Here is a 13368-nt window from a genome sequence, read left to right on the forward strand (position 1 = left end):
TTTAATTCTGCAATATCATAACTGCCCTGAATAAATTAAAACTTTGTGTCATTTTGCCTGCATACACTTTCTCTTCTGACCAGTAGGTTGGGTGTATGAGGGCTCCTAATTATGCTGTATTGTATTTGTGTGCAGTAAGGTTGTTGTGTAACACGGACCATTGTTCCTGAGAGAATAAAGTAAAGTAAATGCACCTATATGTCAGAGCTGTTGGCTACATCTGTTCACATTTGAAGGGGTAAACAGAAAATAGTTTCTGAGTTTCAGTAGTAAAAGCCTTAAATTGTCAGCCTTTTCTAGAAAACGCTTTAATAATTCTCTTTAAAATTTTCACTTACACAGAAATCTGATTTTCCTTTTGATGGGGGGAACAAAAAAAGATAAAATATTGGAAGATTAAGAGCTATTGTGTGAGAAATTAAAGCAGTGTTACATAGGTTAAAGGATGCTTCCCTGGAGCGTGTTGAATTGCACATCGCGTGCAATTGAGAGTTATGTGCTCCTAAAAGCAAATTGTTATTTACTGGACAGTTTGTTGCTATGTAGTATAAAATGCTATTGCAGACTATCTGTCCTGCTTTGGCATTCAACAGGCACAAGTCTTGTTCTGAAATTTGTGCGACTTAATTAATGGAGACTTGAACGTTTTGGCAAGGACTATATGGCCTGTATACATGTGGCTAAACAATCTGGAGACTTCACGGGGGGTTTCTGGTCCAGAGCATTGATAAATTAGCTTTTTACAAAGAATGACATAAAAATCAGATAATGAAAGTAGTTCATTGGAAATCTGTAGAATATTGTTCAAATATAAGCTATTACAAGTCTTGTTTGACTGTTGGCAAGAAGTATAGCAAGCGTAACCGCTTCCTATTGTAGCATAACACTGAGACGAGGTCAATCAATCAGCTGATATTCACCAGAGCACCAGAGTTGTATCTTTCAAAAGCAGATGGTGAGGTAACATAAAGGAAGTAATCAGAATAGCAGAGGGCATTTTTACAGCCAGCCCACCTAGTCTTGTATCTCTAATTGAAAAGCAGAGAAAATGCTGCTAGGAGTTGCTGTAACGGTGCAGATATCTCAACTGATACTGTAGCTATCGTAGACTAAACAAAATATGCATTATAAAATACACTAATGCTTTCTAGTAATAAGATACTATTTATATATAGTATGCTGTATGTAATTTTATATATATATATATATATATATATATTTTTTTTTTTTTTTTTAAGGCCAGATGGTAATGATTTAATAAAGCTGTTTATACCCATAGTATTTTAACCAAGAGTATTTAGTCCATAAAAATAACCTCAGGTTATTTCCACTGACGAGAAGGTTTGTATGAGCAGATTTGTAGAAGTCTGTTTGTGCCAGTCCTGTGTGTTACTCTGGAGTGGTAGCCTTAAAAAATGTCACCTTCCTGCCCATTGGGAGGAAACAAACTTACAGTAAGTCATTAGGCAAGCATCTGGCACCAAAGAGACTAAAACTCTCACACAAGCTGCTGGTGACACATTGCAGTGGCTACTGCTGAATCAGAGCAGCATGTTGCATTAGAGGCTCACCTGTATCCTATAGTTGAGGAATGTGTGGTTCTTAAAATTTTGACTTGATAATTTTACCTCATCTCACTCAGATCAGATGGTGCTGCATCCTAGTTGTCTGTTAGCCCCTAGTCAAGGCCAAGACAGTGGCCATTCCATGATGGTAGTTTTGTTTGTCTCTTGTTTCCCCTCCTTGATGCTTTTTAGAATATTAACATGTATTTTGATATGGTTGAAAATGTGTTGCTTTCTTGATCTATGCCATCATTCATTTGTGGTACTGAGATTAATAGTTTAGCAGGCATCACGGTGATGTGATGATGGTTGAATTAGGTGAACTTAGTGGTCTTCTCCAGCCTTAATGCTTCTGTGATTCTCTGGTATTTTATTCTGGTTTTTCATTCATTTGAAACAGTCTTTGCTTCATTTATGCTTTACTTGCTAGTGTTAGAGAATGTCAGGTTTTTCTTGGTTATTTACAAAGCTTGGAGGTCTTTTTTTTGTGGTACTTGTTAATCTTTTGGCTAGAGATTTGAGTGTTTACATACTAAATTCCTGTTCCAAGTTGTTAAAAGCAGATCCAAGACATGAAGGACTTGGTCTGTTTTTCATCAAGCATAGCTTGCACATACTTTAAAAAGCAAATTAAAACTTTCCATTGGCTTGTTGTCAGCTCACAGCTGTATCTTTCCTCTTGTCCTCCAGTATGCCTGACTACTGATTGAAAAACTAACTAAAGCTGTAATTGAAGCCACTAACCATGAGAAAAAAATTGTTTCTACTTGTGACAAGGTCATGGAATAAAATTATTCTGTCTGTTACTTTTATTTTTAAATGGAGTACTGCAATTTTTTTGGTCTGATTTTTGAAATGAGAATATTTTGGTTAGTTTGTGCTAGCTGTAACTGCAGTGTTATTTGCCAGCTTTTAAGAGATAAATGCATATTATATTGAATCGAGATATGCCTCATATTTCTGACTTCAGTATTATTCATATTGCTTGTTTTATTTGCTTTGTTCAAAACAAGCAGGCCACCCATAAATACAAAAAATCCTACATAATTATAATTTACTTGTGGGGAATTACCGATGGAATCTGGTCTCTATAGGCATCAGGTTTCAACTGATGTAAGTTGTCATTTTTACATTGTTTTTCTGTCCTGATTTTTGGAATGTGATGGATGAGATAGATAACCTCTGCTAAGGCTATCCTAAAAGAGAATGTACACAGTAGACCGTTAGCACGGCTCTTCTCTTACATTCCTAGTTCATCTCTTAGGAGATGACTGCTTTAGAAAGACTAAAAACAATGTATATATTTGTTACGTAAAGACTACTTTCTGTGAGAAATACCACTGCTTTAATTTCTTTTCTTGTCCTATTAATTATTCTGCTACTCTTGATTTTTAAGTGGAGTGCTAGACACATCAGTTCTTTTCTTTGTTTGAATTGCTCATTAGAAAAGCAGTGTAAATTGTTTGAAAGCATTAGTGCTGATGTTCTATAATGCATTTGTTAATATAAACAGAGATACTTTTAAAATTTTCAGCCTGACCTATATGTTAGTATCTGTAGTGAACTGGAAGAAAAAGTCAGTGATGCTCATAATTCCATGGTCCTCCTTCATTGGGAGTAATCCTGATAAGTCTGGGGAGCAAAATCAGCTGTTACTTTTCTTACTTGGCAATAGTGATATTTAGCATACTGATAACAAGCCATGCTGCAGGTGCAATCTGCAAGTTTAGTCTGTAAAGAAAAGTGGGTCTTTGTTTGGATCTCTTTTAGTAGCAATGAAGCAACAATGAGTTTCAAACAAGTCTTTACAACTCTGTGTGCGAATCCTGGAGAACTGGCATCACATTCTGCCTTTCCCAGAAAGAATTGGCTTTTTCCATCTCATTCTCTTTGGTGATATACAGGTCATGCTGATAGACAATGAAAAAGAAATGAGAAATGTCTTCAGAATCTTCGGGGATAAAAATTAGCAGTGGAAACCTTAGTATTCTAATTGTACTCATAACACCTTTAAAAGCATGACTTACTCTCTTTTTTTCTTTTTTTTTATTCTTTTTTTAATGGTGTGCAGATGGATAGCAGTGATTTCTCTGATGTTGTTATTGACTCTCAGCTGCAGCAGATAGGAGGATTTTTGAAGGGTGCCTTCTTCTATACGCGAACACAGCGGTTCCCAGAAATAAAGAAGAACATTCAGAGAAAATGTTTGGGTTTTTTTTTTTTTTTTTTCTGATTCTTAAAGCTTTGAAAAGCATTTTTCTAATATTTCTGCATTTTTATTTTTCATTTTTTATTTTAAAACAGTATGTGATGCCAGGTATAGTGTTTTTTTTGTGGGTTTTTTTTTTTTTTTTTTTTTTTTTTTAAGGAAGAAGGTTATTTGTCTGTGCTATAACAATATAAGGTTGATTTTTAGATCAATGTACGTTACAGTTATTATGGACGAGTTCTCTAGTGATCCTCCTGAACAAGTGAAGACGAATTTGTCAGTGAAAGAAATAAACTGAGGCAGGAAAATGGAATTTGTCCTCAGAGCAATGAGTTAATGGCACAGGAACAGGATTCATGCCTAATTTACATGCTTTTATATGCCCTCTTGAAAGTATGGAGAAAACAGAACTTTGGCAGGAAGCCTCTGACTTTTTAGATTACTGCTTGAGAAGAGGCTAATGTACCTACTTCTGTCTGACAATGAAAGGAAGTTAAGAGACCAATTCAGACACAAGTCCCTCGGAGTGGTCCCATTCTGATTTGTCTCAATTCTGAGTCCAGATAACTGCATTTTCTATCATCTCTTCATATCTAGGGCAAACTTTGGCCTGGTATTTTCTTTGTTTATAAATGTGTGAACCTCTGGAATCTGTTTCCCCTTTTCATCAGAAGAATATTCCCTAGCCTTGTTGTGAAGCATCTTGTAAAGATTATTTCAACCCACGGTTCGAAGACGGTAACAATTTTTAGTGTAGGAAAATGACTATAGACTCTGAAACAAATAGAAAGTAGGGTAAGCCTGGTGGGTACAGATTTTCACACAATGTTGGTTATATGAATAAGGTTTATGTTCAGAAACGCCTTCAGCAAATGAAAATCTTAATTTGCAATATGTCAATTGTGAATGTCTACCAAATGCTGTTTTCGAGTAAAAAAGCTAAGCCAAATTAAAACATTAAAGAAAGGAAACTTGGTGAATTGCATCTTTGCTAAAATTACCTGCCCTCTAATTCCAGAATTAGAATTAGAATTCAGAATTAGAATTCCAATTCCAATTCTAATTACATACATACTGTTTTTGTTTTGTTTGCAGTTTGTTTTCAGAGTAGTTTAACAGGTGGTCATACTTATGTTTAGCCAAAGGACAGTTAAGTAGTCCAGGTCTCATCAGACACTGAATATCCAAGACAAGTACTTAAATGAATGACCAGTATGTTAATTATTTCGTGCTCCTTGTAGTCATTTTTATTTCTGTATTAAGAGTATTTCCTTCTTTTGCCTAGATGACAGCAAAACACTGAATTGTGAAGTCATGATTTTTTGATAACTTCCAATTTGATTTGATGTGAAGAATGACCTCAAGATGTTGAGTGGTGATTCCAAGATACATGAAAGACAAAAACCACAGCTGATAAAAGCAGAAGGGTGCTAGCTTGTAATCACTGAATGTACACAGTAAACGGCTACAAAAGATTGTTTCTCCTTTGAAATGCAATGCAAGCTTGTGATATTTTTTTTCTTGGAAATAAGATTTTAAGTTATGAAAGCTTGAGTCCTTTGTTCTAAATTTGCATCCAATTAGTGGGGAAAAAAATATATACATAAGCTGGAGATGTATGACACACCTAACCACCATAGATATTCTCTGACTCCTCAGTATCTCAGTTATTATTTGTCATATTCTGGAAAAAATGCAACATTATAACACTATATATATACATGTATACACATGGACCAAGATGTAGGTGTGTATATGTATTCATATATACACACATATATGTAACGTTAAGCTGGAATAATCAGAAGCAGGCACTAAATATTATTTTGAAACTATCCTGCGGAACATTCTAGGGCACTGTTTAGTTGTGTGATAATTTGGCTGCCTGAGTTTTACCATCTTCCGTCATAAGATAGGCAAAATTTAGGTCAATGCAAGATGTACAACTTCTGTAATTCTGTGGTCTGAAATTTACAACATTCGATTTGAAAGATCATCATGAAGCAAAATGCACCAACCCACAAGTTTGTGAAGGTGCTGATTTGAACTTGGTGACGGCTGTGTATTTGAAGTCATGGGGAAACTGAAGAACGCTGGAAATACAGGAGTGGGGAGGGAGGAATCCACTTTAGGTTTTACTGTAGAATTCCTGTGCATTTAGGAGGCTTTGAAATTGTAGGCTTTCAGCACTTCATTTCTAGCAATTTCTCAACTCAACTTTATTCTGCGTGTAAGTGAAATTTCTATTGTCTGATCACTAGGGATTTTTATTAAAAAAAAAAAGTCAGTGTACCATGTCTGCTGATGGTATGGACTTCTCACTCTAGCATTTCTGTGTAGGCTTCCGTTATTCTGTAATGGAAGGTTAGCTGCTAGGCTTGTTTTATCTCTGGATTTGTAATGTATTGTTACGAAGGCAGTTACCATGTTTCTAATCAGAGAGAGATACAGGCTAAAATGACAAATCAGTGTTGTATGGCAATCCTGTGTGACAGAAGTCAGTATGTCTGTACACGCTTTTGTAGCAAGATTTGAATACATCACCGGAACATGAGTGGCAAAAATTCCCGTTGCATGCTGCAGTGTAGGTCAGGGTAATGCTGCTTAAGATCAGCTCTTGCTTGTTCTGAATTGATGCATTATGAGCTGTGCTTATGCTGTAACTTGTTGCACTCCTGGAGCTGTATTTGAAAATACATCTGATTAGACAGACAACAACAAAGATCTGCATGCAAAGAATAAAAAATGTTGCTAGAGACTGGAGAAAAATAAATAAAAGCTGCCCCACCCTTGTCCTTAAATATTTACTCATAAAGATACAGAAATATTTAATTTCTGTGGAGAGTTCCTTAAGATCTTATTTTCTTCTTAATCTTTTGTTCTCTCATTCATGCAGCCATTTACTATACTGTAGCAAAGGGATGTTTCAATTTTGACTGTCTTCTGCAGAAATTCTTTACCAAGACTCTCTCTGTTTACTGTTTAGCTTAACCACAGTAATTTTGCTATGGGACCGAGATTTTACATGAAGTTTCCCTGATTGATATTTTTTCTAAGATACCTTCATTATTCATTATTCCATCTACTGGAAGATTATCATTAATTTTTCTAGATCTGTTAGTTCAAAAGCACCATGCTCAATTTTGGCTATCATTTCGAAAAAAAAATAAAAACCATCTTGTTTATGATGGTGTTCTTCATGATAAGTTTTTTCATGATCCAGTGGTCTTCAGAATTGGCAACTTTGTAATTTGAAGACTTGGTGGACAGATGTTTCATTATTGTTGAGAGTACAGATTATTTTCCTACATTTCATCATAGTTGCTGTAGTTACAGTCAATGCAGAAAACTGCACTATTCAGTATGGATTTGTTGTTGTTGTTGTTTGTTGTTTGTTTTTGTTTGTTTTTTGTTTGTTTGTTTGTTTGTTTTTAAGTTTCCTGCCAGTTCTGTTTAGTTTGCTCATACCACACGACATTCTCCTGCTTTTTCTTGGTGTCCTTTTTCTTGTGGTTTGAGGTGGGGGTGATGGATGGTAACAGTTTAATAGACAAGAATGGCTCTCTTCATCTGGATAAACTTACTTCGTAAGTATGAACACGTGTTCCTGCATTCTCTAGTAGGTCAGTGTAGCTTTTCAGCTCAAATATTTTTAAATTTCCATCAGTGAACAACTGTCTGATTTCTGTTGGCAAATTCTGCTTTCCTTGCTTTCAGACATCAGTTGCTTACTGCTTCTCTCAGCCTCAAAGTAACAAGTCTGTTGTTTACCTTTACTTCATGGTTTTGCATGTCTGTTTGAAGAGACATGCTTATGTTCCTGAGTGGTGGTGGTGTTTATTTTAGTTACTATTAGTACCATGGTGAAGTTTCTTTCTTGATGTTCATAAAACAATGCTATTTCAAAAATGTAAGTCTTAGACAATGTCTGTATAACTGTGCTTGATTGCTCACGCATTCAAAGTGTAAATATTATAAGGACTTGTCTCCAGTTAACTTAAATATTCTGCTGCCTGGAATGACCTTTTGAATTTTCTCACTAAAACAAACAGAAATATCCCACAGTTTATCCCTTAGAACTTTTAATAATAATAATAATGCATTAGACTTCAAAATCTGATATTTGTGTAACTGCTGTTTCAGCTCAGCTCTGTACGGCAATTTTGAAATCTGAAATGTACAATAATACCTGGTTATCATTTGAGCTTTTTCAAGATATTCCACAGACTTGAAGTATCAGACTCCAAAGGTAAAAGTTTAAATGAAGTTTCTTAGAGGAATTTTTAGTTGTCACAAATACCAAAGATGTTTGGAAGGAAGATGTTTGTCCTCACATAGGAGCTTTGCAGTAAGTGTTCTAGTACCTGCCAGTCTGTATCAGTAGAAAATGTGCCTCCTCTCCGCTCCAGAATTTGCCATTAGAACCTTTCCCTTGCACAGTTTGTTTCAAAGGGACTGCAGAGTCTGAAGTCAGCTCCTGTGACTGCAGCTTGAGGCATCCTGCTCAGTTGTGTTGCAATCCACAACAATTAGTTCCAGATGAGAATAATCAAAAAGGAAATAATGAGGGTTTGAGCCACATCTCATGCTACTCTGGTTAAATAAGCTAGCTCTATGAAGATAAACCTATTATGTAAATTGTAAAGCCGTATCAGGAAGCACCTGGATCAGCAGTAATTTCTTCTTTTTATGGCTGTTTCTGTTTATAGGAATAAAATGTCTCTCTGGTTGTGTAACTTTATTTAGCATAGTAAGGAAGCAGCACAGAGTTCCTCAGCCTCTTCAATAGTCTAATCTGAATGAGGTTGTGTGCTAACTTCACTCTACTGTATGCGTAACTGTATGCAATAATTAAATATTAGATAAGAAACAAATCAGTAGGAGAACTTGTATTTTACTACAACACTTCATTTCAATTCTCCAAGTGTTTTCTTCACTCGACTCACAAGTAAGAGACTAGTCAATTATTGATCAATGTTCTTCATTGTAGTACTGTCTGTGAAGATGCACGTGAAATCTTTACTGGTATTTGTTAATATCTTTTTAGATAATTCTTAAGTCTTGATTAGCTGAATTTCACAGAAAGGTTAAGTGCTGTCCAATGAAGAATAGTGGCATTATTTCAAACAAAGTATTTTTGTCCAGGGCTCCTGGTTCATTGCCACTGTTATAGATGAGCTATCATACTTCTCTGCTATAGCTTATTGCTGTTCATGAGTGTGGGAAATCTTTATGCCCTTACGATGTAAAAGACTGCCAGGCATCTTTAAAGAAAGGCCACTTGTTTCTCAAATGTTGACAATCCCATGAATATGTAAGGCTTCATTTCTATCGTAATGCAAGAGAGGAAAGGCAGAAACTCAGATTTTCTCCCTCCACAAATAAAACTTTTGGTTTAGAGGGAGCTGTAAAAAACAACAACAACAACAACAACAACAAAGAAAAACAAAACAAAACAAAAAAGACCTATGAAACAGAAGCTGAATTGCTGAATTCTTATTCTGTCCAGTAAAGAAAGGTAGGTCAAGAGGGGAAATTCCTGTCATGATGACATGAGAGTAGGATTTGGGGAGCTGATTGCTAGGGGTCAATGAGATGGTATAGTCTCTGGAAAGTTTTGACACACTGGCTAAATTCCAAGGCATTATCATTTTAAATGTACTTAAGTTATTGCTTGGGTTACTTAAGAGATTTATATTATATATAAAAGAAATAAAACATATAGGGTATTGGTTTTATTTCTTTTTTTTTTTTTTTTATTCCTATATTTGGGCAGTATTGGTGCTTTGAAGGTAATCTTTAGAAGCTAGCTGAATGTTCATCAGTTAGGAAGCAATCTGATTTTCTTCCTCAACATTAGCCTTTATCTCTAACTATCAGTATTTTCAAGGCATTCACTACAGTCACTTTATTTTATCCAATATGTCAAATAGTTGTAGATTATTCCAGGGGCAATTAAATAAATGAGCAATATTCTTTACTGTCGTTTCATTTCCCCAAATATTCAAGTGACTTTGAAAAGTGATGTATTGAAGGCTTCAGTCCCTTGCTAAAGGGGAGATCAAAGGAGTACTCCTGTAAAGTTGTTCCTTCTTAAATAACAGGGAAGAGAAGAAAGAATAATCAGGCGCTACATTTAATACAGACTTCTTTTACACTAATTCTAAAAATGTGGTTTTCAGGTTCATTGAGCCTGATATACCACTGCAAGTACCTTTTATTGTGACATTAATAGCCCTTTCAAGATCTAATTAAGTTAGCTGAAGGTTTATACAACTGAAGGTTATATAACTATTATGAATATATAAATTAACAGCCCTTTAAGGATAAATGATTGAGCTGCTGCTGATAAAGCCATTCACGTGCACGTGTACCTCCAGTTGTTTTTTCCATGTCGTGTTTCTTTTCTTCTAATAAGCCTCTGGATCAGGAGTCCACTGGTCTGTATACTTTTTCAGAATACTGCCATAAACTACATTCAGTTCATTGATTAGCAGCTAATGAAGCTTGTTACAAATCATTACTGTCAAAGCTGCTAAAATGCCAAGTTTGGCTTTGGAAGCTTGAAAATGTGAACTGCTTATGCAAATTCAAAACAGCATGAGTATCAGTTCTGATTTGTATCCTGCAACATCTGAACAACCACAAGCAAAGGTCAAATCAATTATTTTCTGCTTGGTGACCACTGAATCTTGGCATTTTAAGTTTTTAATTGATAGCAGGATTTTATAAAATATAGTTTAATGCTGAGCTTCTGGAAAAATGTAGCTTTCCAAAATCTGCAAAAGTTGTTCAAGATTCTCATAAAAATACTTTATTTATTTTTTCTGAGATTTGTTGCTTTTATTCCCAAGAATATATATTTTTTTGTTAATGCAGATAATTAAAATAAAATTTGACCACAGTACTTGCTAGTGCAAATAGCTTAACTCTATGAAAGTCATTAAAATTGTGCAGGTTTGTCGGCTATAAGTTAACTTAAGAATAAAATACAATCTGGGGTTGCTCTGCTTTGTTCAAAACTGTGTTGGTAGTTTATGTGATAAACTTTAGACTTTGTTCAGAAAGAGTGCTCTTGTTCAAAGTCTTCAACCACCATTACAGGCAATGAAAATTTGATGGATCTTGGCATTCCATGTCTGTAATTAACATCAGGATTTTGTAAATCATGTCATATCCTTAAGAACTATAAATTGCCTTTATATTCTTAAGTATTGTGTTCGTTTTCTTTTGGTGTACTGAACTGTGAAGCCTAGATGCTAGGCTAAGATAACATTTTAATGTGTGAATATTTTTCATATTTCTTTGCTGTTTTTAGGAAATCTAAATTTAAATTAATGCAGACAGCTCATATCAAGACACTCGTATGTAAAGCACAGCATGTGTAATTTACTAAAATGCAGAAGTTAACATGAAGAGTTTTAGGAAAAAGGAATTACATTGAGTGCAATTTAATTGATTTTAAAATCATCTTATTTCAAAGGGAGGTTTGATATTTTTTTCAAAAGCAATCTCTCTTTTGTTGTGCAGAGTTCTCAGTGTTATGAGCTTTCTTTATGATCTCACTGTTCTAATACAGGAGGTAGAATAGGTTCCACACTCCATATTTCATCAATTACTTTTTGCTTCCATTAGTACACTTTTCCTTATATGAGACTTTAATAAGCATGATAATGTGATGCTATTACTATTTATATCTTTAACTTTTATAACTCTGTATTAAGATATATTTTTGGAACTTGGTGAGCTATTTGCTTTTAGTCTGACATGAAGTAGAAATCTTTCTACTCTCAGACAGTTAGAACACAACAGAAATGCCAAAGATCTGGAGATGGACTCTGCAGTTGATGTTTTGGGCAAAACGTGCTAAAAGATGCTGCTGATGATACTGTCTGGTGTTTGGGGGTTTTTACTGTTGGTTGATATGTTGTTGTTAGTGGTTTTTGTTGTTCTTTACACTGTTTTCTCTTCATGTTTTTCTTTGTATTCTTTCTCACTGTAGTTTAAAAGCAAGCTCTCAAACATTTCAAGTCTTTTTTTCTTTCCTTCAATGATTATATCCAAAACCTAAGGATTTGGGTTGATTTTTATGAAAACTGTGTTAAGTCATAGATTGAGCTTATGTAATCAAACAGCTGTTATTACCTATGTTCTGTGCAAAATCTAAAGAATCTTCTATTGGAAAATGCTAGTTAGGTATTTAGTGAGACCAATGTTATTAACGCCTCTGGTCACTCTTTAATTTCACTTGAGGCATTCACAAGACAAACGTGTTTTGGCATGATGTTTGGCATACAAATTTCAAGTCAGAGCAAAGGAAAATAGCTCTCAGCAGCCAGGAGGTTAGAGATCTGTTTGAGAAGCTGTTGACACCTTGCTGAGATTTTCTGTAAGGAAGACTTAAGCACAGGGCCAGTCGCTATGCTGGCTGTCAGGGGAGGCTCTGGTCAAACAGCTTTACTGTTTCTGACACAGCAAACCACATGGTATCAATTGCTCCAACCAGGAAGGAGAATTAGCTAAAGTAAGAGATGCAGGGTTTGCTTTTACATAGCAGTAGCTGGGAGGACTTGAAGAGTTATCCTTTTAGTCAGAATTGCACATTGTCTGAGATAATAATGCAAATGTAGTAAACTCCCATGCATTATCAACTCTGAAATAATGCTTTTCTGAAGGCACTGAAACAATTGTGCAGAGAAGAAATCCTAATCATTATGGTTTTGTTAGTGTTTTTTTTTTTTGTTTGTTTGTTTTTTTAATGACATGACTGTATTTACAATTTATTTTCATTGTAAGCGTGGAAATAGTTGAGGAGCATACCTAAAAATGGGCAGTGTTCCAGTAAATGTCATCAGAATTTTAGCACAATCAATGTGTTTCTAAGGAACACTTGAACTCTTTGATATTGCCATTTGCTCTGCAGAAGCTGTTCTGTTGGAAGAGTTTTGGCTGATTTCTGCAGGATAAAGCAAACTTGTCCTGTGAGAGGATTTATTCTGTTTATGCGTATAGCCTGAAGGCTTGAAAGCACACTGCTATGGAGTACCCTGAAATAACTGTTTTGCATTCTTCAAAAAGAGAATGACTGGAGGACAAAAAAAAAAAAAGTAATATTGCACTGTTTTACTTAGCAAAATTGTTGATAAGTAGGATGGCAGAAAGCATTCATTTTACCTGTTCTCATTGCCCATCTTTTTGTACTCTGTTCACTTCCCAGATTTCTGTTCTGTGCCCTCTTCACTGTATTTTCTTCTGTTACAAAGACCTTGGTATGAAGGAGGCTTCCTTGCACAGGAATACAATTTTGCTTGTATATGGATCTCCAAATTTACAGCCTTGGCCATTAGAATTTAATAAAAACAAATCCATATATTGGTGGAGAATGTGAACAGCAAGTGTACTTAGCTCTGCAACCTTACGAAATTGTATATTTCAAAAGAGCATTAATCTAGGCAAGGAAGGGCGGAAATATGCATAGAAATGTATTAAAGAGTGGCAAATGGTACTTCTCATAAATAGGCTCTTTTTGTACATTAAAAAAGTCCGAATGAGTAACCCCTGAGGAAATCAATTCCCAAATGGCTCATATAATCC

This window comes from Centrocercus urophasianus, unplaced genomic scaffold, assembly GCF_019232065.1.
Source record: "Centrocercus urophasianus isolate 14NV4802_14NV808 unplaced genomic scaffold, USGS_Curo_1.0 seq_13, whole genome shotgun sequence".
In the NCBI taxonomy this organism is placed as follows: domain Eukaryota; kingdom Metazoa; phylum Chordata; class Aves; order Galliformes; family Phasianidae; genus Centrocercus; species Centrocercus urophasianus.